The sequence below is a fragment of the Gossypium raimondii genome, chromosome 13 (genome assembly GCF_025698545.1).
Source record: "Gossypium raimondii isolate GPD5lz chromosome 13, ASM2569854v1, whole genome shotgun sequence".
In the NCBI taxonomy this organism is placed as follows: Eukaryota; Viridiplantae; Streptophyta; class Magnoliopsida; order Malvales; family Malvaceae; genus Gossypium; species Gossypium raimondii.
In genome coordinates, this window is record NC_068577.1 from 54,687,459 (window position 1) to 54,712,944 (window position 25,486).

General features: G+C 31.4%; 1 long non-coding RNA gene across 1 annotated transcript; it reads right to left on the reverse strand.

The window, feature by feature from the left end:
* Positions 1–579: 579 nt before the first annotated feature.
* On the reverse strand, positions 580–6,225 carry LOC128036082 (uncharacterized). Its single transcript, XR_008192945.1, has 2 exons — positions 6,005–6,225; positions 580–2,569 (listed from the first exon to the last, which is right to left on the reverse strand). It is a non-coding gene; the product is annotated as an uncharacterized LOC128036082 (long non-coding RNA).
* Between the last annotated feature and the right edge of the window lie 19,261 nt (positions 6,226–25,486).

Genomic DNA, 25,486 nt, shown 5'->3' on the forward strand with positions numbered 1-25,486 from the left:
TAGAGGAAGATAAGGAAATTGGGAAAATAAGTGTGAAAATTCCCCAAATCTATTCATGCATGTAGCCAATAGCTAAGAAGACACGTAGATTGAGCATTTGTCCTCCATTGTCACGACTTCAATCTACATTGAAGCCTTTTTAATCCAATAGGTAAGTCTCTTCTTCTAAAAACCCTCTTTAACTTGAAAGTGTGTTGCTTGATTACTTTCTCTCTAAATGTGCTGAACTCGAATCTCTGTAAACATTGCTAGTAATTGTCTTGCTCAATCTGGTTGTTTACTTGCTAGTTTGCTAATGATGAATAGTGAATCCCCCTCCAAAATCATCGAGTTGAAAATCAACTCATTCACAAATTTGATCGCCTAATACCTTACAAGAGCTTCCGTTGCGAACACATCAGGTATGTGATTGTTCCACTCGCATCAATCCCATGATAAAGTATTGAGATTTTGTGCCTTTGGTGTGGCTATTGTCATTTATGCTTATATTTTTTCAAGCAGATTAGTTAATAAAATTTCATGGTTGAATTATTTTCTTTTGTATATTTGTCCTTATTGGTTTTTGTACGAAAAGAAAAATGAACAAAGAAAATATTAGCTCATTGATTACTTAATATTTAACTAATATTAAGTTGCATCATATGATTGGATTATGATGTAACACCTATGGTAGTTACACCCAAGCTGACTGCAACATATGGCAGTCCATTTCCTAATGGTTATTTGTATCGTAGCATTATTGGAACTTTACAGTATGTATGTCAACAAACTGAGTCAGTACATGAATTCTCCAAAGGATACTCACTGGCAGGTAGTGAAGCGTGTGTTGAGATATCTTAATGGAACTTTGGATCATAGCTTATACTTCACCAAAGGTTGTTTTGAAATGGTCTGTTATTCTGATGCTGACTGGGCGTCCACTATTGAAGTCAGACGATCCACCACAGGTTACTGCATTTACCCTGGCTCCAATCCAGTTAAATGGTGTTCCAAAAAGCAGACTGTTGTTTCTAAATCCTCCTAAGAAGCAGAATATCACAATCTCGCAAATTGTATTATTGAACTACTATGGGTGAAGTAGCTGCTGACTGAAGTTGGTGTCCATCTACAACATACTCCAGTAGTGTGGTGTGACAACACCTCCACGGTGTCAATAGCAGCCGATCCAACTCATCATGCTAAGGTTAAGGTGGAGATTGATCATCACTTTGTCCGAAAGAAAGTTCATGATGGTATCCTGCATGTCAATTTTGTGCCCTTAGCAAGCCAAATTGTAGAAGTTCTCACCAAACCTATCACTCCAAAGAAGTTTTCTTCCTTTCGAGATGCCTTACGAGTCCTCCCTTTGAGAAATAGTCAACCAAAGAGGTCAACACAAAACAGAACATCGGAAGAATGTTAGAGTAGTAGCAGTTGAGTAGTTGGTTTGTTAAAGAAAGGTTAAAGAAGTTAGTAGTTAAAGATAGTTACAGAAGTTAGTTAGCAGCTTAGCACCCTTTGATATCATGTGTATAAATACAAATCATACATTTAATATGTGTAGAATTGAAAAATTAAATCCATATATTAAAATTGTAAAATTTGAAAATGAATCAATCAAAAAATGATAGAGAATCAATTTGTTCTCAATGATTCAACATGACGAGGCTCGGATGCCACTTGTAAGATTCATAAAACAAGATCTGATATAAACTTAAAATTGTAAACCAAGATTTGTCAAGTCAAATTATCAATAATAAATCAAGAACAAAATTACATGTGAAAGTGTACCTAAATCCATTGATTTATTGGAATCTTCGATCTTATGGTCCTGATCTTCCAAATTAGCACACAAGTAATTCAAAGAATCTGACTCTCTTTTTTCTAAAGATTTGATATTAGAAAAGTTACGTATGTGTAATTTGGGGACCATAACTCTAACATATAGCTTTTGCATATTAATCGTAATTTCTAATCAACCCATCATCAATTACAAATTAGTTACTAGAGTATCTACACATATTTGACCCATACTTTATTTAATAACTAATTCCCAATAAACCTTAACTAAATTAGATCACTTTTAATTTGGGCTAATTTTTTTATGATGGTAAATAATAACACGTAATTACTCTTATTATATATGTAATGTCCATATTTTCCAATAGGAGAGGAATAAATATAGTATTTCTTTTAGATTTGAAGATATGATGAGAAGAAAGGGTGATGGTTAGTTATGGGGGGATTTTTTGGAGTTAAAAGAATGAAAGACATGTAATGTTTTGGGAGAAATAGATTTTTCTGCGACCTCTTATTGGATACATATTCATAATTTACCTTTGAACAACTCGCAAAACCAGCTTGCAAGATAGGGTTATAGACCCAGCTCGCGGGGACCTAGGGAAGGTCGCAGTCTCACCTCATATATACCCAAGGAACTCGTAGGAAGTGTCACGTGCTCCACAGGCCACCCAGGCATGCATTCAACAGGTACGGAGCTCACCCTGAATGCTAGTCCCAGGAACAAAAAGGACCGTGTGCTCCGTAGACATGTGCCCAGCAAACTTGGAGCTCGCAGAGAATGTCAATACTAGAGATAGCAGAGTCAAGACAAAATAGTGGAGTCCTATCATGAGTTGTAATAGCAGTAGTAACAAAATGTATAAATACCCAGATACTCGTATCAATAAGACACAAGCAAAATATTACTCAACAAATTTTAATATTTATCTTTTATATTTGTAATAGCTTTCTCTTGTGAGATACACATGTTAAACTACAATAGGTTTTTGTGGTCCAAAAATAAATGATATGTTATTGGTGGTGTAACGTGGTGAGGTCAAGTCACGTCCACTTATTTTTAAATTAATTAATTAATTAAAATCTATTAATTTTTTATAAACCTTTCATTTTAAATTTTATTAGCATAATTTCGATTTGCTAGTTATTTTTAATAATGAGAAAAATAGTAGTTAAGTACGAAGTTATCTAATTATTTTTAAAGTTTGAAAATTATAATTATAATTACAACTAATATATTTTAAAATCATTATAATCGTAATTAAATTATTGGATTAAAATTAAAATAAATCCTAAATCACAATGAATTTTTAAGAATGGTTAATCCTATTAAATTTTTTTATTAAATTTAGGTTTATTATAATGTCATTTTTACATAAATTCCAAGTAAGTTTTTTAAAATTTTAAATTATCACACCAATAAATTTAACAAATGAATTTTAACAATGTTAACAAATAGACTTACATTTTAAACTTAAAAAGTAGAGGGACTAAATTCCTGAAAGTAAAAGTATGAAAACTAAATTCCAAATATACGAATAGTACAAGAATTTAGAGCATATTCCAGCCTTTAAATTTTTTTTACTTTATTATTACTTTGATTTCTCAATGTATCTACCGGAGCGAGTCCAATAACTAACCCTCAGCATTCTATAAGCACATTAAGGGGTAGATGTAACACCCCCTACCCGTATCCGTTGTCGGAATAGGGCACGAGGCATTATCGGAGTTTACTGAATATTTTCAATAATTCTGAGTCATATATTATTCATATTCTGAAAATAATCATAACGTCCCTCTATTGGACCCTTAAAGCTCAAAACATTCATTAGGAACCTACTGGGATTAAATCGGAATCATAGGGAATTTTTCGCAGAATTCTAAATATATATATATATAGATTTTAATTTTTTTTTATTTTCGAATTAGGTGCAGGATTCATACGGGCGTATCACATAACAAATCTTTTCATAAGAAATTTACATAACTGAAACATTTCCACTCTTTCATAAGCTCAATTATATTTTCATCTAAGCACTTACCATGCCAATGCACCTTATAATTAAATATATTACCATTCAACAGTAATTTGGCACTTGCCTAAACTTCAAGCAACAACATTGGTTAGTGTACTTTAATATTGACAAACTTATTTCCTAGCCATGTCTCACTTAAATTTATTACTTGTCCTAATACACATAATTTTCCTTGTATCAACGTATCAAATATAGTCTCATATTTTCTTATTGTTTCTTCTTAAATATAAATCATTCAATTCATTATGACAATATTTCATGTACCATAATTTTCTATAAGTTCAATGTATATTTATTCCATGAGAGTTCATAATCTTGAATATGCATAATTATCGAGCAAGTTTCACATACATGTATTTTCCATGTCATATTTCAAGATATCAAATAATTTTCATTTCTATGTATTTCAAGTTTAATTTCATGATTTTAAGTACTTATCATTTTCTATTTTTATCCTATTGAATTTCTCGGAATTTCGATGGATTTTCAGGGGTACACTTTAGTGTACAAATTCGGGTCCATCAATTCATATTCATGTGCGCACATTTTCCAATTCGAGAGCACACTCCATGAACCTCATTTCTTACAATGGGATTACCGGTCCGAGCTAAATCCGCAGCGACAATTACTCTAATGAGCTTGGATCTGAATTACCAGTCCAGGCTAAATTCAGACCCTAATTCGGATTACCCGTCCGGGCTAAATCCATTTTCCACATATTCTTCGGGAGGGCTATATCAAGATCACCCATCCGGGCTAGATCCTTTTTACCGTCAATTCCATTTCAGAGATCCATCGAATTTTCCTTCCATTCAACCGAGAATTCTTCCCCTTTTTATTAAATATATCAATGTTTCATCAATTTTCATACAATGAACATTCAAATCATATTCACATCAATAACAACATTTCAAGCATTTAAGAATATAATTCAAGTTACACGAACTTACCTCGTTACTTGTTCGTGTTTACAATTTCACTAATCCGATGTCTTTTCTTTTCCACGTTCAAGTCTCGTATTTGAGTCATTCGGATCTTTATAAATAAATTTGATCATCATTTTCATTCATTTTATATTCTGATACATTCAATTAATGCTCTAGGCAAGATTACTATTTTGCCTCTAAGATTTTAATTAATGATGATTTTTAATCCTTAGGCTCAGAAAAATAAATTCTTGTAATTTAAATAAATAAACAATCCAATTCATGCAATTTGGTCATTTTGACATTTTTATAAAATTACCCATAAAGGTTTACTTTTATTCAATTTAGTCCCTGAGCCTAAAACGTGTAAATTATCCATGCTAGCTGAATATTCATATATATATATATATATTTTCCCTCCCTCCTCTCCATCCCACATCCTTAATTTATATAACATGCTTATAAGTAACATTATCTATGATTTCACTATTTACTTGTAAATTTATTCAAAGTTGTCCATTTGAGTCATAGTCACTAAATTATTTTTATCTTGAGCTACAGAACTCAAAATAAGAATACGAAAATTTTCCCTGAAACTAGACTCACATATCTTTTTACCATAAAAGTTTCAGAATTTTTGGTTTAGCCAATAAGTACAGTTTATTCTTTAAAGTCACCTCTGTTCTGCTGTCTGACAATTTTGACCCTTCTTTACTAAAACTTAATTATCTCCTCGTACAGGATTTGAATGATGTTACCGTTTGTTTCCATTGAAAATAGACTCATTCAGGATTTTAAATATATAAATTTAAGCCCCTAATTATTTTTATTAAATTTTTTATGATTTTCCAAAATCAGAACAGGGGAACCCAAAATCATTCTGACCTTGTCTCACAAAATTTATTATATCTCATGATTTACAATTCCATTACTTACACCGTTTATTCTATGAGAAACTAGACTCAATAAGCTTTAATTCTATATTTTTTCATCCTATAATTAAATTTCTGCGATATTTGGCAAATTTTCAAAGTCAGATTACTGCTGCTGTCTCAAAACTGTTTTAATATAAAATGTTGATAACTAAATTTATAACACTTTCCTTTCCTTTCTGTTCAATATTTTCTATCACTTTCTCTTATTTCCTTTAATAACATAACAAGAATATAGAACCTTATATAAGGAAACTCTACATTAACATTAATTTCCTACTTTTTCAATGATATCAAACTCAAAAATATATTGAAATCTTACTGTTCTTACCTTGTACTATTGACTTCAATCTTTAACTTGATTTTCTCTCTCCTCCAGCTTCTATTTCTTGAATCTAACTTGATATTCTAGCTCCTCATTGTCTCCTTAATAGTTTTCTCTCTTGGAAGCTATGGAAATTCTTTTGATTTCTAGGTGAAAATGGTGGATTTTTGTTAAAAAGGACCAATTTGTAAAGAAAAGAAAACTTTCTTCCTTTCTTCTTCTTCTCACGTTGGTGCATGGGAAAGATGATGAATTCTCTTCATCTTTCCTCTCTTTTATATTAATCAATTAATACTAAAATAATACTAAAATCTTAATAAAATATTAATTAAATAACATTTATCTAATTAATTAATTAAAAATATCACCAACATCATCATTTCCTTCTAGAATTCTCTCTCTCTCTAATTGACCATTTTGCCCTTCATAATCTTTTAAAATTTCGTCCTTGAGTCATAACTTAATTTGGTAAAATTGCAATTTAGTCCCTTTTTAATTTGGTCCTAATTCATCCATTTTCCTTAGTTTCTAGATTATTCCACCCTTAAAATATTTACACTATTGATCCTTCAACTTTTTCATATTTACACTTTAACCCCACAAATTTTGGGTATTTACTCTTGGGCAACAAAGTTTTTCTCACTTTTTCGATTTAATTCTTTCTTGAATTAATATGTCATAATATATTGCCCAATGTTGACATAACTCAAAATTACCCTTATTATCACTTTTTTTTCTTATTTTTCTATATCAGGGATATTATCTTACTATAGTAATTTTCGGGGTATTACAGTAGATGTTAGTCAAGTTTGAAAGTTGCTCCATACTCAAGACGAGAATCGAACCCTCGACCACTGAAAAACAAAATTTAACCCAATGCGAAGCGTGGGTGAGAATCATACTAGTATATCATTATTTTAAAGTGATTTGTAAAATTAACCCCAACATTCATTCAATCATGACTTTTAAAATAAAATTACATATTTAAAACACAAATAATAAAAATGAAATGTATGATTTGAAATTAATTAATAATAACACATGAAATATGTACAATATTAAAATGAAAAAATTATATTATGAGTAAAATGAAATTAAAACATGTGGATTTATCATATTAAGAGTATTAAATCCACTACAATTATTTATCATAGTATTGTTATCAATCTTGAGTTAATGTCGAGTTGACTCGTGACACAAACTCAATCAACAACATTATTTATATATACAATTAATGGAGGTAATAAAAATGCATAACACAATTAAAATGTAAATATTATATTAAAATATATTATTAGTGTAAATAGCATGGGTTCAAATCTCCTCACATGAATTTTTTTGCTTTTAAAGAAAATAAAAGACTAAAGTATTCTCGAATAATATTATATATTTTTGTTATGGAAGGGTATTTTCATAATTTTTCTAATTAAATTGGTGCATGATTAACTAATGACACCAACTCTGTTGAGAGCTTGAACAATAGTAAAGATTAGTATGGTTTCCAACACAAATGATTTAATTTAAATTAGGTTTAAATTTTTTAACTAATTTAGTATTTTTTAATTAAGATTTAAAAATAGTCTAGATTTATATATATATATATATATATCATTATTTTAAAATGATTTTTTATTTTTGAAAATTAATTCTACATCAATTCTATCTTGACTTTTAATTATAACGAGTATGATTTCCATTTTAGTTAGGATCGGACCCTTGCCAGCCCCCTCACTCCGTCATTGTTACTATTATTTTAATTTTATTACACAACTTGTTTCACCTACATTGTTTGTTTATAATATTGATAGTGTTGTTGATTGAATTAGTATCCCAATTTAAATTTTATTTTAATTTCGTACATATTACATATATATTATTATTACTACTTTTCAACCATAAATTTTATTATTTATTATACCTTGGTATTTTAAATACATAATTTTTTATAAACATAGAGTTTTTTTTGTGAAAACAAAACGATTTAAATATTTAATAAACATTAAGTTTGATTGGATGGGTTTACGTGGAGAAAAGCTTTTCCATATTAATTAAATTAATGCCATAAATTGTCAGTCTCACGTAATCCTTGTCGATATTTCCAATGTTTATTTTCTTCGTTTATAAAACTTAATTATGTGCATAGAAAATAATCTTAATATATTAAAATAAAATACAAAATACCTTTTATTTTTAATAATATGACATCAATGCATCATATTTGGAGTAAATTAAATAAATATGCTGAAATTTTTAATATTTAAGTAAATACGTTGTTTTTTTATATTTATCAGGTATATTATTTTTGGATAGGATGCATTTTCATTTCGTTAAAAATTGTGTTTTTTTTTTGCGGTTGAAAATTAGAAGTTTATAGATTTATTTTTATCTATGTTTGAGATAGAAATTGTTATAGCTTTAATATATATTTGAATTTACGGTGATGCCGTGGAACGCGGTGACTTATAAATTTCATTTGTCATTTGAGGATGGAGCCATCATCCAATAAGCCGGGAGTCTATTGCAACTCAAGATGAATGCGCGGGTGAATTGCTCTTTTTCAATGTCAGTCGTAGAGGCCTCGATATGTTTGAAGTTATCCTCCAACCATCCCATCTCGATTCGGTTACCCCTAAACTTGTTTGGCATATTTCCTAATAGTGGCTCACATGTTGCACTCCAATCACCACTCACCACTGGCCTCGTAACAACTTCCCTATGAACCGGTAGACCGAGTTGTAAACCAACATCCTTAAGTGTAATTGTACACTCACCGTAGGAAAAATGGAATGTGTGTGTCTCCAGTCTCCATCTTTCCACTAACGCACTGATAAGTAGGGGATCCAATTTAGTCCCCCCGAGCATGTGAACCACTTATAAGAATCTCGCATCTCACAAGTGTCCACGAATGACAATCGATGCACTCACACTTAAATTGTGTATGTACGTCTCCAAAATCCGATCTTCAACCTGAGTATATAAACATAAAAAATTGATAATGTTAACAACGTAATAATTAACTAATTAAAATTAAATAATTTAATAATATTTTCTTACCATTTGTAATTGAACGTCAGAGATGTGCTTATCATCCAAATGAATAAATTGACTTGTCATTTTACAAATTATAATGAATAAAATAAAATCGAAGAGAATATGAATTAGAGAAAGATTTAAAATGAATACAAATAAGTTTGAATTGAAAAGAATGAAATTTGGAGGGGGTTTCTGTAGGAAAAAAAATATGGTTGTTGTCCTGAAAATACATTCTACAAGGCGCGTTTTTATTTCTCTCTTCAAAAACAGTATACTCCGATAAGTATAAAAAAAATCAGGATATTTACTTAAATATTAAAAAATTTCAGCATATTTATTTAATTTACCCATCCTATTCGTTTATAAAAATCAAATATAAATTTTAAAATATGAACCTTCAATTTAATCTTCTAAATAATATACGAATTTTTTAATTTCATTACATAAAACAAATACATATTTTCTTTTCTTTTCTTTGTTTTGGTATAGTCGTACTTGTATAGAGTTAAAATTTAATTATAACTTGGTCAAATGCCAAATTTTTCCACGTTTGTTTTTTATTTTCAATTTTTGTGCTTTATTTAATGCACATTAAGTTTCTATTAATGCAACATTTATGCTTTTTTTTTCTTTTTTTTTTATGAATTTTTTTCTCCTTTTTCAATAAAAAACAAGTCAAGCTATCACACTAAAACAAAGGCTTATCGTTCAACTGAACAAGAAGTTCACCCAACAAACCGTCTAACCAGGCAACTTCAGTAGTAGCATGAGCTACATATTGTATTATGCTTCAGATGTACTACGAGAGACTACCTACTGCTTTTTGGAACACCAAGAAACTTGATTTCTTGCAAAAGTTAAACCCTAGCTAGACGTTGAACATCGATAATCAAGATTAGGCCCCTAATTAGCATCAATAAAACCACAGATGGTCATCATTACACCAAGTTTAAACAGAATGCCATGACTAGAAGAAGCAGCTCGGTATAGCAACACTTGTTTCATAGCTTTGAAATGAGTGTCAAGAGGCCTATGCATGAACTAACAAGTATGATTCATAGTAAAGGTGATTTCTGGTATTGTAATAACAACATACTGCAAAGCACCAACTATATTATTATATAATCCTTCATCTCCAATAGGACTACTAGTAGAACCAGACAAATTACAAGAACTAACCATTGGAGTAGGAACTCCATGTGCATGTGCCATGTGACTTTTCTCCAAAAGTTCTGAAATATACTTTTGTTGATTGAGAAACAAGTCTTGGTTAGTATAAGTAACCTCAATGCCAGTGCAACCTCCCTATCTCTTTTAGAGAAAAAGCTGTGTTGAAACTATGAACCACTGAATCAACAATATCATTATTACTTCTAGTGATGATGATATCATCCACATACACTAATAGATAAGTGACATCAGACTTAGCTACTTTCATAAAGAGAAAGGCATCAGATTTTCCCATAACAAACCTTGTGGAAACAAGATAGTCTTTAAACTTTTCAAACCAGGCTCTAGGAGCCTGTTTGAGATAGTAAAAAGCCTTATTCACTTCCAAACAAGTTATTCCTTAGACTTTGTTTGATACCTTGGTGGTTGCACCATATATACCTCCTCAAGTAAATTTCCATTCAGAAATGTGTTATTGATACCAACCTGCCTGAGCATCCACCCTTTTAAAACAAAAAGAGAAAGAATAACTTTGATGGTCATAGGTTTCACCACGAAGCTAAATGTGTCTTTAAAATCAAAACTTGCTACTTGAGAATACCCATTACAAACCAATCATGCCTTGTATCGAGCAACAATGCCATATGGATTTCTTTTTATTTTAAACAACTGCTTACATCTAATTGGCTTCTTTCCTGGTGGTAAATGAGCCAAAGTCCAAGTGTTATTCTTCATTAAAGTATCATACTCACTCTAAAATACTTTCTTCCAATGAGAATGTGCTAATGTTTCTTCAATAGAATCAGACTCCCTGTTATGAAGCTCAGTAGTACAAAAATTTGGCTTATAAATCCTATTTTTGGCCTTGGTCATCATAAGATGAGAATTAAGAACACAACCTTGAGAAGCTACTGCCTCAGTTTGCTCTTGTAAAGGAATTTGAATATTTGTAATTGGAACTTCAACATCTGCAATAGTAAGAACTTTTTTAGGGAAAGAAATGAGAAGAAGGACCACCCACTACACATGAAGATCCATTAAGAATAGGTGAAGGTGAAGCACAATCAAGACCAGCTAGAGATGCATTATTATTGAGACCATTGCTTGTTGAAGAAGCAACAATAGGACTTGAGTTGTCTACAGAACAGTCACTCACTGGTGAACTTAAGAAAGAAACTTGCTGAGATAATGATTCTACTCGAAACACCATAGACAAAGGAGTAGAAGAAAGAATAGTTGCTAAGGGAGAAGAAGGTTTATTTAAAACAGAAAAGGACCTTCATAAACAAAACATGCTTGGAAACAAAAACCATGCCATTATCATCAATACACCTATAACCCTTCTGAGTAGAACTGTATCCAAGAAATGTACATGGTTTGGATTTAAACTACAACTTATGTTTATTGTAGGGTCTTAAACAAGGATAACAAAAACAACCAATGATTCTAAGAAGACTATAATCAAGCTTAATCTTGTATAGAATTTCATATGAAGATTTATTTTACAATATAGATGTTGGTAATCAATTTATAAGATGAATGGTAGTAATAAATGCATAGGAACAAAACTTGAGTGGCAAGTGAGCTTGGGCTAGTAAGGTTAACCTCATTTTGATTATGTGGCGATGCTTCCTCTCAGTTATGTCATTTTACTTAGAAGTATAAGGATAACTCACTCTCTTTTAGATGCCAGATCAAGCCAACAAAGAAGTGAAAGACGTATATTCTCTACTCTAATCACTCTGAAAGGCTTTGATTTTAAACTAAAACTGAACCTTAACATACTTTTGAAAATTTTGAAAACACTCTACAACTTGAGATTTATTCTTTAATAGGTACAACTATGTAAACCTACTATGAACATCCATCAAGGTAACATATTACCAATGACCATCTGACACCTTTGCAGCTGGCCCCTACAAATCTAAAACCACTAACTCGAATGGTATAACATTAGTTGTAACAAAAGTGGAAAAAAGGTAACTTATGTGGTTTTCCCGACTAACAAGATGTGTAATCTGTATTATTACTTTTAATAATTTTATCAACAGAGATATTAAAAGATAGTAAAAGATTTCTTAGAGCTTTAGTAAAGGGATGACCAAGTCTCTCAAGCCATACATCAAAAATAATGAAAGAAGAATCTAAAACTGTGTTGTTTATTTCACCATCAAGTAATGCTACTAGTTTGACCTCGGCTTTTGATAGGATGAAATAGGTTCAAACCTGTACAAGTCTTCATGCATGTGGCCTTTGAGTATAGTAGAATGTGTTTAAAAATCCTTAACAAAACAAAAAGAGGTGTGAAATTCAAAGAATACATCATTATCTTTAGTTAATTGAGATACTGTAACACCCCTAACCTATATCCATCGCCAGAACAGGGTTACTAAGCATTACCAGAATTTATAGATCAATTACAGACATTTTATTTCATTTGACATTCATATCATAAATGAATCAGAATTTATCATATAGTCCCTTATATGAGCCCTCGAGGCCCAAAATACACATTAGAAACAAGTCAGGACTAAACCAAGTACTCAAACAATTTTTCGTAAAATATCAAAAATTTTCCAAAGTGCAGGGGACACACGCTCGTGTGGCCAGGTGTGTAGGCATTCGAAATAGGGGCACACGGCTGTGTCCCAGCCCGTGTCCAAATTTAGTAGCTCACTGACTTGAGTCACACGACCAAGCCACATGCCCGTGTGCTAGCCCGTGTGAGAAATTTTGAGTATTTTGTTTTGAAATTTTAAAGATGCAGGGACACACGGCCGAACCACATGCCCATGTGTTGGGCCGTGTGTTGAGACATATGCCCGTGTCTCTACTCGTGTGGACAAAAATAGGCCATTTCCAAGGCCACGTTCCTCACCCAAACTTGGCATCAACCTAACCAAACATTTTTGGACATCAATAGACCATAATAAGACATTCAACCAAACCAAAATTTAAGCTTTATACTTAACCTATTACTACAACCATTCAATATTCTTTACTTCCTAATTTGACCAAATACATATATAAGCTCATTTGTACCTAAATTTACAAATTTTAAACCAACTATCAACATGTTAATAAATTATTCATCATTTAGCCATACTAGCACACATTAAACATGATAAGGCCACTTACATACACCTCAAAACATGTCCATCACAAGCCATTCCAATGGCTAGTTACAATAAAAATATTTTCATGCCAATATTGGCTAATTAACCTATACATGCCTTTATAACCAAAATGAGTTTACTATATATATATACTGAAAAGGCTGATGGATAGTGTGATGTAGCTCCGACCAGCTTCCAACCTTTACGAGCTTCCGAGTACTATAAAATAAGGAAAACAAATGAAGTAAGCTTTTAAGCTTAGTAAGTTCGTATAACGGGAAATTAACTTACCATTCATTTACATTTAAGATAAGTATACAAACATATTCCAAACCAATTTGGCCATAGCCTAACACATATCCATATCACATTAGCCAAGTAATCACATGTAATAAATCATAATCATGGATGAACATAGTCATTTAACATGTTTCACATGTATCAGACATATCACACTTCATTATATATCAAATAATATCATTTCCATATAATTTAGGTATACACAGGTAATAGTTCACTTTGAACTCATGTTACTTCATATCAGTACTTTGCCCGTTGAACCATTTTAAATATCGATAGATACACAAGTAGTACACATGAAGTGTACAAATCTGTAATTCGTCAATTCATATTCGGGAATGCTTATACGAGTAGGTAAACGAGAAGCTCTTCCAAGCCATATAACGGGAAGCTCATGTGAGCCATGTAACAGGAAGCTCATAAGAGCTATAATCGCGAAGTTCAAGTGAGCCAGTATCGGAAAGCTCCGGAGAGCCATTAATCGAGAAGCTCATGAAAAAGCCTTTAATTGGGAAGCTTGCAAGAACCATATAACGGGAAGCTCGTGAGAGCCAAATATCAAGATGCTCATGAGAGCTAATAACGGGATGCTCTTTCGAGCTATGGTGTGACCGCAATAGATATAGGACCACAACCAATTCGAGAACCCTGTATCCATCGAATTTTATTTATTCAAATGGAACTTAATATTTGTCAGACATTGTCATCGGATATGTGATTAATTTCACATACATTGTGATGATAAAATCACATACATACAATTCAATTAACACATATAAATTCTCAATTTAGTTTCACAAACTTACCTCGACAATGTTCGTATACACAAAAGCTACTAATCCGTTACATTCTCTTTTCCACGATCTAACTCCGTATTTGATCTATCCGGATCTATACAAATGAATTTAACATCAATTTATATTCAATTCAATCCAATTCACATTTTTGTCAAAATTACCATTTTACCTTTATACTTTTAATTCATTATGATTTCGTCCCTAGGCTTAGAAAATGAAATTCATGCAATATAATTCTTATTCCAAGCCTAGCTGATTTTTACATGTAACAATAGCAGCCAATTTATTTCATAAAATTTAAAATTTTTCCATGAATTTTACATCTTTTCAATTTAGTCCCTAAATTATAATTTTATCAAAATTCTCTTTACAAAAGTTGTTTATCTATCAACAACCTTTCATTTTCTACCATAAAACTTCATAATTCATACATACTCATCCATGGAAAAACCCTAATACTTTGATAACTTTACAAATTAATCTCCGAGATAGCTAGATTAAGCTATTACAATCTCTAAATATAAAAATTATTAAAAGCAGGACAAAATACTTACCCAATTAAGTCAAATAAGCATTCTCAAAACTCAACACCATAGCTAGGGTTCCCATATCTTTAATTTTAGGAAAGATGATAAAATGATGATATTTTGTTTATTTTATTATTTATCATCTTTTATCTTTTACTTTCAATTTCATCCTTTTTCTTTATTGAATTTTCCAATGATGACTAATCATACTTATCTACTAACTCCACTAATTGGTCTATTTTCCATATAAGGACCTTGAATTTTGAATTCCATAACTATTTGATCCCTTTAGCTACTAGAATTTAACTTTTGCACTTTATGCAATTTGGTCCTTTTCATCAAAATAAACATGTAATTGGTAAAATTTTCTTAGAGAAATTTTCATATGATATTTCCATCATAATGCAGACCATGCAATAATATTAAAATAATTTTTATTTCGGACTCGGATTTGGTCCCAAAACTATTGTTCCGGTTTCACTGAAAACGGGCTGTTACAGATACAGAAAGATGATTCTTTTTTATATTAGGCACATGTAACACATTTTTAAGATGCAAGATTTTATCAAAAGAAAGTATAGTTCCATAACTAATATTTTCAACTTTAGCATTAGTTCCATTACCCATATACAAACCACTATTACTTGTGTAAGGGTCACTGGTCTGTGGAATAGTGTCATCGTTGGTGATTTGATTCATGGCACCTGAATCAAGATACTAAGCACCATCTTAAGATGATAGAAGTAGAAGCCTCATATGAGATAGAGCCTTGAAACTAAAAATGTAACACCCTTTACCTGACCCGATCGTCGAGTCTGAGCTATAGAATGCTACACCAATTACCGGAGCAACAACAATCAAATAAATATCTAATTCATGTTGTTATACATTTAAATACAAGTAAGATAGGCATATGATATGATATAAAATAAATTCTGGGACTTACACGGGCTTAAGAATACTCTTATACTAGTCCACACTTGAATTAGGACCAAATTTTAATATTTTGAAAATTCGTGACTCGACATCACGACTTCATCCTTTCCTCGTCGTTACGTGGTCATCTCAGTATGCCATGTTGCGACAACATGCATATGTTCTCCACGATGTCACTTTCTGAGATGACAACGTTGCGACATTAAAAGTTCGTGGTCGCGACGTTGCTCCTATTTTTGACAAAATAAACATTTGGTACCTAATTCAATGATATTGAAACCATTTCCAAAGTGTTTCACTCCACCTTACACAAGATTAAAGTTATTAAACCAAGTCAACAATAACCAATTCAAGTATCTAATCATTTAAACCAACCAATCTTTAACATTCAATTCAACAATTCAACATTTAAGAACATACAAAACCATTTCATCAGTTCATACTCCAAATGCATCTATTTCAACTTCTAACATATTCATTTTACCAATTGATAACAAAACCATTCTTAGGCTTGACATAAATCAACCAATGCGTACATTAAATCATAAATTGTAACACCCCAAACCTGGCCTAGACGTTATGGCCGAATCTGACGATGTCACATGGTAATGCTTTTTGAAAAATATGTCGTCGCTAAATCCTCTTTTCTATTTAACCATTTTTTATTATATTATGTTAACTTGAAATCGTGTCGTTCGTTTTCAAAATATTATTCATTTACAAATCATTATTCAATTTCAAAACGTTTTTTTAATTTTTATTGCGGAAGCTTTTAAACAGTTTGCTTATTCTTGGTATTTTTGATAAAACATTAATTTCAATTGAAAACCCAAGTTTTACCTAACACTAACAGATTTAAATCATAAAACCGTATAAAATCCAAATTTTAAACCAAAATTTGCAAAGGCCATAATTACAGCAAAATACTCCCAAATAAAAGTAAAATCATAAATAGGTAGTAAACAGTGTAAAAGAAGTCGTGTTGCCACCACTAAGTCCTCCGTTGCACCGATCTGCCTATATCTAGGGATTACATGTACAGATTAAACAGAAGGGGTGAGTTTGCGTAAACTTAGTGTGTAATCCCCATGCAAATGAACAGATAGTAAACAAATAATCACAGTCTGGGATTAAGCCATTTTCAGTATCAGTATCAGTCCAGTTTGGGCCTTAGCCCATATCAGTACAAAAACAGTTATGCAGTAGGGCTTTAGCCCATCACAGTATCAGTAACAGTAACAGATATGCAGTCACAAAAATCTTACCCATCCAGCCTCTACACACTATCTCCGTCCAACCCTACACTCCATGTGGGGATATAATCAACCCACTCATCCCTGCACTCCAAGTAGTATCGAATGCGGCACTAGACAGTAATTTGCAGTTGAGCTGTCAGTAAATTAGGCTCGAGGCCTTTCAGTACACTTTCTCCGAACATTATAATCCCCTAACCCAATGTAATACAATATACAGATTTGACATACTATAACATAATATCATGCATGTAAACAGGGCATAGAGTATCAAATCAGTGGGACATCATCAGGCTTAATCATATCAGTCATACATTCATTTCAGTCAATTAGGGGTCTAGGTAAACTTACCGACCCTACAGTAGGTTCACAGTCGACTTGGGCAACCGGTGCAACCTTATCAGTCAAACAGTGAAAATGGGCCTACAAGCCCATGATGTTCGCCCGTGTGGCCCACATGACCCAAATTGGCCTTGGCCTCATGATCCATTTTAATGTAACTCGTGCTAGTTAATTATTTATATGTGTTTCCACTATTTACTTATATGATCCTTCAAAGTTGTCTACTTAAGTCGTTGTTACTAAATTATTTGTATCTTAAGCTACAGAATTCTAAATTAAGATCCGTAAATTTACTCACATATCTTCCTACTGTAAAATTTTCAGAATTATTGGTTTAGCCAATAAGTACACTTTATTCTTTAAAGTTTCCCCTGTTCTGCTGTCTGACAATTTTGACCTTTCTGCACTAAAAATTAATTATCTTCTCATACAAAATTCGGATGATGTTCTCATTTGTTTTTCTTGAAAGTAGACCCATTCAGGATTTTAAAAATATAAATTCTAACCCATAATTATTTTTATACAATTTTTAATAATTTTCCAAAGTCAGGACAGGGGATTCCGAAATCATTCTAACCCAATCTCACTAAAATTCAAATATGTCATAATATGAAATTCTTTTGCTTACTTCGTTTCTTCTATTAGAAACTAGACTCAAATATCTTTAATCTCATATTTTTTTCATCCTCTAATTAGATTTCCATAATTTATGGTGATTTTTCAAAGTTAGCCTACTGTTGCTGTCCAAACAGCAAGCAATTTCGGCTTTTCATCGAATCCCTTATTTTTGTGTTTCGGGTACACACTTGGTTTTGTTTGATGCTAAAACAGTCCCCGAGCACTACAAATCCTATATTTGAACAAATAACACCATAATCAGTCTTACCTCGCGATTAATCAAAATCCTGAAACCAAAATACTTACTCATAAAACGATGAACACTTACCGCAAAAACTTCAAATCGGTACGTTTACGAAAATCACGATGAGAGCCTTAATCCTCGTGAAATGCTACTGCCAACACCCCGGAATTAGACTATTGAATACAAAATAATCTCTTAAAATGATACCCAACAACTTACTGAATTTGCACAAGTGTTGCTTAACGCTACAAAATCAAGGGGAACAAGAGAATTTCGGCAGTAGGGGAAAGAAAAAAAAAGATAATCGAGTAAGAAGTAAAGAAGAAAAAAAATTCGGTAGAGATGGGGGAGAGAAAACATCAGAAAGATGGAGAGAAAAACGACTCTTTTTTTTTTTGAAAAAGGAAAAAGTGATCAGATTTTGGATATTCTCCCCCATAATCCCCTAATTCACTCCCTCACTTCCCACTACACATCCACCACTCAGAAACCCAGTTCAGCACAACTCTTGCCAAAATTAGGGGCAAAAATACAACCTTTGCCATCCCAAAGATTCGAACGCATGACCTCCCTCACACCAACACTCCACTTATCCACCAGACCAGCAAGCCCATTCTGTTAATTATTTGTCAACTTTTACTTAAAAGCCTACTGACCAAAGATAGGGCCAAAATTTGCCCAAGTCTTGGCTTGAACTTGGGACCTCCCAAACACTCCCAGAACACATAACCACTAAAGCTGACAAATGTTTGTGTCACACATTCACAATACCCAAAATTAAAATTTTGGAATCACTAAACATACATTGACCATTTAAGGCATAGTTAAAATAATCAATTTGGAAATCAACTTAGCTATTGACACATGATGATATAACTAAACATGCAACACTCCGATTTAAATGTGTTAGTCATATTCCCAAATCATACATAATATCGAGACTTTAATGGAATCTTATAACAATTCATATATCAAGCATAAAAAATTACCATATCATTTTCAATTCACAATTAAGTTTCAATTTCTAATCAATTGAATATAACTCAATGAAACTATAGTAAAACAGACTTGGATACACAGGAATAAGTTGCTCACACAAGCTGACATTATAACAGAGTTGCTCGCACAAGCTGACATTATATCAAGGTTACCCATCCGAGTTAAACCTATGATATGTATAACCCGATAATCTACAACAAATGCTATATCTAGTAAAAACATGTAATATCCTTGATCAAACGCGCGTATAACCCTAATGGCATGCCAAACGTATCCTAACATTTTACTAAGTTCACACGAGCATCATTTTCGTATATATGTCATCACCAATCCTTGTATATGATTACAAATTTCATTTATGAGTCCTCTAATCAATCAACATACATATTTGTATCTTGTACTATTTTTAATTTAGTCCATTTTTAGTCATATGTGCCAATTTTGCTAAATTCTACTTAAATCTACATATAGACAAATCCAAACATAATTCATACATAAAAATAAAATAGGGTGGTAAGTTCCATATGAACTTACTTGTTCAAAATATGTAAAGTGGATACTTCAGGGGTTAATCCGAAATTTTAGCTTTTCCCCGATCAACTCCACTTCGATCTGATTCTTGATCTAAACAAGCATTTTATATCATCAATCAATACCAAAATTTTCCATTCTATGCTATGATATGTATGAACCTATATGAACTCGATTTTTCGATATCCTTAAAAATTTTCATTTTATTCAATTTAGTCTCTAAACTCGGGATAGTCATAACTTTTGATTTCTAGCTTCGGATGAAAATCCAATTTCATATATTCTCATTAGGGACCTTAAATTTCTATTTCTAACATAATTTCATGTCAAGTTTCACATTTATTCAATTTGGTCCCTAATGTAACAAAGTTAACAAACATGCTAAATTAACTTTACAATCTAGTTTTTTTTTATATTCTAAGCTTAAAATATATCAATTTCAAGCCTAATTCTTCAAGAAATCAACAATAGAATCTTTTTAAAACTTTAACAATTTTACAAACTGGTACACGGGCTTACCAAATCAAGCTCCTATGACCTCAAATCGACTTTTTTTTTCAAAAATAACCCAAATAAATTAATTATTTATGAAAATGACCTACTTGCAAAATAATGTACGAAAATGACCAGTTTTGAATAATGAAACTTGGTGCCACTGTTGTCATTGGTGGCATTAGACTGAAGTGTGATTATATAAAATGTTCAGGGATCTGATGAAGCAATTACCCTTTTTAGATTGAATCAAAAAAGGGGTGATGCCATGACTACTGGCGGCACCCAATTAAGCTTTTAAACTTTTAGTCTATTTGCATGTTAAATCTGTCCCCTTTTAAAATTAAATTTAAATAACCCTTAAAAATATAAGAATAACAAAAATAAACCTTTTTAATTTTTTAATTTTTTTAAACAATAAGCTTAAAAAACTATATAAAATTATTATTTAAATTACCCAAATATATCCATCAAGAATTTTCCTCAAGTTTTAAAGAATTTTTTACTTTAATATATCCAAGACTTTAATTATCATTTTGAACCTTACCTATTTACTATATAAGTCCTTAAACCTTTGGCCAATTAAAAACTTATAGTGATTGGACTTTACGATTTAGTCCCTAAGCCTTAATTAACTATTAATTAAGCTTATAGTGATTGGACTTTATGATCCTGTTGAACAAGATTAGCATGCATAGGAGAAGACATAAAAGACTCAGTAACAAACTCCTTTTGTCGAGATTCACACTCCATCAACATATCAGTGATTAAATCTAATAGAAAAGAAGATCAATTTGAAGATTCCACAACCAACACTAACTCAAACTCAGATGATAACCCTGCAAGAACAACATTGACATGTTCCTATTCTGACACTATACTCCTAGATGCATTCAATGTATCACAAAGTAGCTTGGTTTTATCTAGATACTCATTTATAGTCTGATTCCTTTTCTTTTGTGAATGAAGAGTATACATAGTTGTAGAAATTTTAGTGGAAGATTTAGCAGCATACAACATAGTGATGACATTCCAAACCTCAAAGGAACTACTAGTATCGATGAGATGTGGGAAAACTTCACTACTAACAGTGGATGACAACCGAGAAGCTAACAATTTATCTTGTTGTCTATATAACAAGAAATCAAAATTCTCAACTAACTTGCCATCTTTATCAGGTAAAAATTGAACAGGTATAGATAAAGTTCTTAAAATATATCCATTAAGACCATAACCTTCAATGATCAGAGTAACTTGATGCTTCCAAAGAATGAAGTTTTGATCAATCGGCTTAACTACATTATGTCAAGGGAATTGTTGCATTTTGGGTAGAAAAGAACTCATAGATGCATTTTTGAAAAAAGAGACATTACTAGATGTATTCATAGGATTTGAAGTTATAATAGGAGGCGTGTTAGTAACCATTTTTGCTAGACTTATTGTAGGACTCAGCTTGACTGCTCACCATCACAAAAACTTCTCCAATCACCGCGAAAACACCAGCTCTGATACCATTATAAGAAAGAAGATGAACTCCTGATAAGAAGACTTGGAAATATAACAAAAGCAGTGAGGAGAATACTCAGAAAATCAAGATTACATTCCTAAGTTGAACAATCTTCATACGTGAGTATTTATATAGAAGAATACCAACTGACTCATAACTGAATGCTAACAACATAACAATCATTAACAAACTAATTGCTACTAACAGGCTTAACCAAGACTTAACCAATACTTAAGTGATCTAGCTAACAATGCATGTACGTATAGGGGTGAACAAAACTCGATTCGATTAAAAAAATTAGAAAATAATTCAAATTTCGAGTTAATTGAATCGAGTTGTTCAATTTTTTTGAGTAAACTCGAATAAGTAATTCAAGTTTCGAGTTCGAGTCGAGTTAAATCTTAGAATTTGAATAACTTGAATAATTTGAATAACATATTGGTGTAAATACCTCTTCAATTTTTTCAATTTTGAAAATGAGCAAATTGATCTCTCTCAACAAAAATTATAAAAAATCAAAATAATTTTAAAAATTTAAAATATTTACAAAATTCCAAATTTTATATTTTTTAAAATTATAAAAAATTTTAAAATATTCTAAAGAATGTATAAAAGAAGTTAAAATTTTAAAATTTTCTAAAATAATAATTTTGGGACCTAAATAAGTTAATTAATGATTCAAATTTATCATATTAAAGTATTTTTTCTTTGGAAAAATTTCAAATATATATGGTTTCAAATTTATGTGCTCTAACAAGGAATTAGTTATCTTGTAACAAAATTTCAATTTGACATGTTTAATTTTTTAATTTAACTCGAACAATTTCACTTAATTTGATTTGATTTGAATTTTATTTCACTCAACTCGATTTGAAAAATTTCAAATTGAGATAAGATGATACAATAGGACTCGTCAACTCGATTAACTCAAAATTTTTATTTAATTCGATTCGATCAAATGTTTACCCTAAATAACAAACTTAAACCATATGATATTTCAACACAAATAAATAATTAATCCCAGGAACCATTTATTATATTATTTCTATATTTTAATTTCATGTTTCCATATTTTAATATGATGAAAATTAAAATAATTGCAAACTCAAGAAAAGAAACATTAAAAGATAATGAGATACCCATACTGCACCATTGTTCATGAAATCTTATAAAAGAATGAAAAAAATATATATGATTCTTCATTGTTTCATATTTTATCATATTTTTAATATATATATCTATTCTGACAGATCAGTTCACAGATTCGTGCATGTACGACAAAAAAATATGTTTTAGGCTTAATTCAAAATTTAGCACTTAAAGTGTACTCGTTTTTCATTTTGGTACTTAAATTTTTCTTGTTCCAATTTAGTATCTAAAATATCATTCCTTTGTATATTTTGCTCTATTTTTTAATACTGTTAAAAATAGGTGACCAATAAAACACGATACATAGCGTTTTTATTAAAAATATAATTATCATATATTTATATATTAATTTAAAAATTATAAAATAGAATTAAATATATAAAATTAAATATATATATAAAATAAAGTATAAAAATAAAAATTCATTAATTCCATAAAAAATAATTTTTTTCAACTAAAAAAATCTAACAATTTTTTGGGTGTTCTTCATCATATTCATCATGTGAGAAAAGAAAAGAATTTGGCTGCTGATAATAGTAAATAGATAGTTTTGATATTAAATTAGGACAAAAAAGTTTTAAATACCAAAATAAAAGAATAGGTATATTTCAAGGACCAAGTCGTGAATTAAACTTTTTTACAGGCTGCTGATTTTCCCTAGACGTTTGGCAGCTGAGAAAATGAATGAAAAAGAAAAAAAAAAATTGGACCATTGAGGGTACTTTTTCCCCTATTGAACCCAAATTTATTGAAGCAGTGCACTAGTGAAAGACATTTAATAAGTTTCAGATTTAGATACTTTCTTTTACTTGAAATCATGGATTTGAATATCGAATAATAGCGATTGAATCTGATGATAGTTTATCAAGTTGGATAAAACATTTGTTAAATAAGATATTAGTGCTGATTTTGACTCCAAATAATCTTGAATTTAATTTGGTAATTATCAAGTCAAGTTCAAGCTATAGCAGCTTAAATTTTCAATCGAATTGAATTTGAGTTTAATAATACTTGACTTGAATAGCTCACGAATCCCAAGCCCTATCAAGTTTTTCATTTTTAATATATATTATTAACCCTAGCCTTAATTATTGAGCTGAGATCGAACTCGAGCTTGAATATGCACAAGCTTAATTGAGGCTGAGTTTAACTTAAGTACAAAAATTGATAAATGAACTTAATTGAGCTCAAACTTTAAAAATAAATATTTAATCTAGCTCGAGCTTACTATCAAGTTCTGAATTTCGAGTCAAACTCAAACTTTCTAGCGTTCAAGCAACTTATCTCAATTATATCGCTAATTACACTCAACTACTCAAGCCAAGCTTCCAGATTCGAATTTCGCATCAAGCCCTAAACTGATTGGCTTCACCCAATAATTCTTCAGAAAATTATTAAAAGAAAAACACCATTACAAGCTTCACCAATGAGAATGATAACAAATGAAGTTACAGTGAAATGAAGTAAAGAGTTTGAACCACAAGAGACAGTCAAATTAGGCACATACAAGAACAACATTTATTGGTTTTTGTTGAGTGTTTTTGTTGTCTGTCTTCAAGGTGAAAAGAATCGGGTATTTATAAGACGTGATTACTGTTCATTGAAGTGACGTCTCAAGTAGGCTCCATGCATGTCAACACGTATGCTATCCTAGACTTAACACGTGTCCACTGGTCCACTCATTTGACTTTGCAACCTCTACTTACAAACACCTAGGGATATGTGAATTAGGCTTGCGAACCCTCCTTGCGAGCCCCTGATGTACGGGTCATGGGTCGATAGTCCGGGTTTCGAGTCGGTAACAGGAAATATCATAACAATTCTTTTCATAATTCTAATTGTCAATGACGAAATACGAATCGAACGATCGGCAACCATATATAGCAACCGTTTCACTCGGCACTGATAATAAAAATGCATAAAATTCGAAACTTGATTCGGAAATATTTGCAGGGATGTATCCAATGCTCTGAAATGGCCTCTCTTGGAACATAGATATAAATGTGTTCTTGGCTACTGAGTACTACAGCAAGCTGCTTTGATTGGTATGTACCCTGCATCGAATTCAAGACATATTGTGTGAAGCAGAACAGATCTGATACATAATGAATGCAATCTCCATGTTGTACTTATGCTAAAGTTTTCCGATATTCGAGTTTCGATGAGGCTCGAGTGGAACTCGATTGTTCCACCGTGATACATGCTTTAATCAAGTATCGTTTCCTTGAAGTTATATATGTTATGCTTCTATATGAGTTTGCAAACACCAAAACTTTGGGGTGGTAGCAGTGATTGCATCCGGGTCACCGGTAATAGTAACTGATGGAGCTTCAATACGGGTGACGGGTCTGATGGCGGAACCCGAACCGAAAAGGAATGGAGGTAAGGAGTCTTAGTTTTAGTAGTTTGCCTGTTGCAACCAAGGCAAATGCCTACTACTACTACAAGAAATACGATAAAGTGAACATTGAACC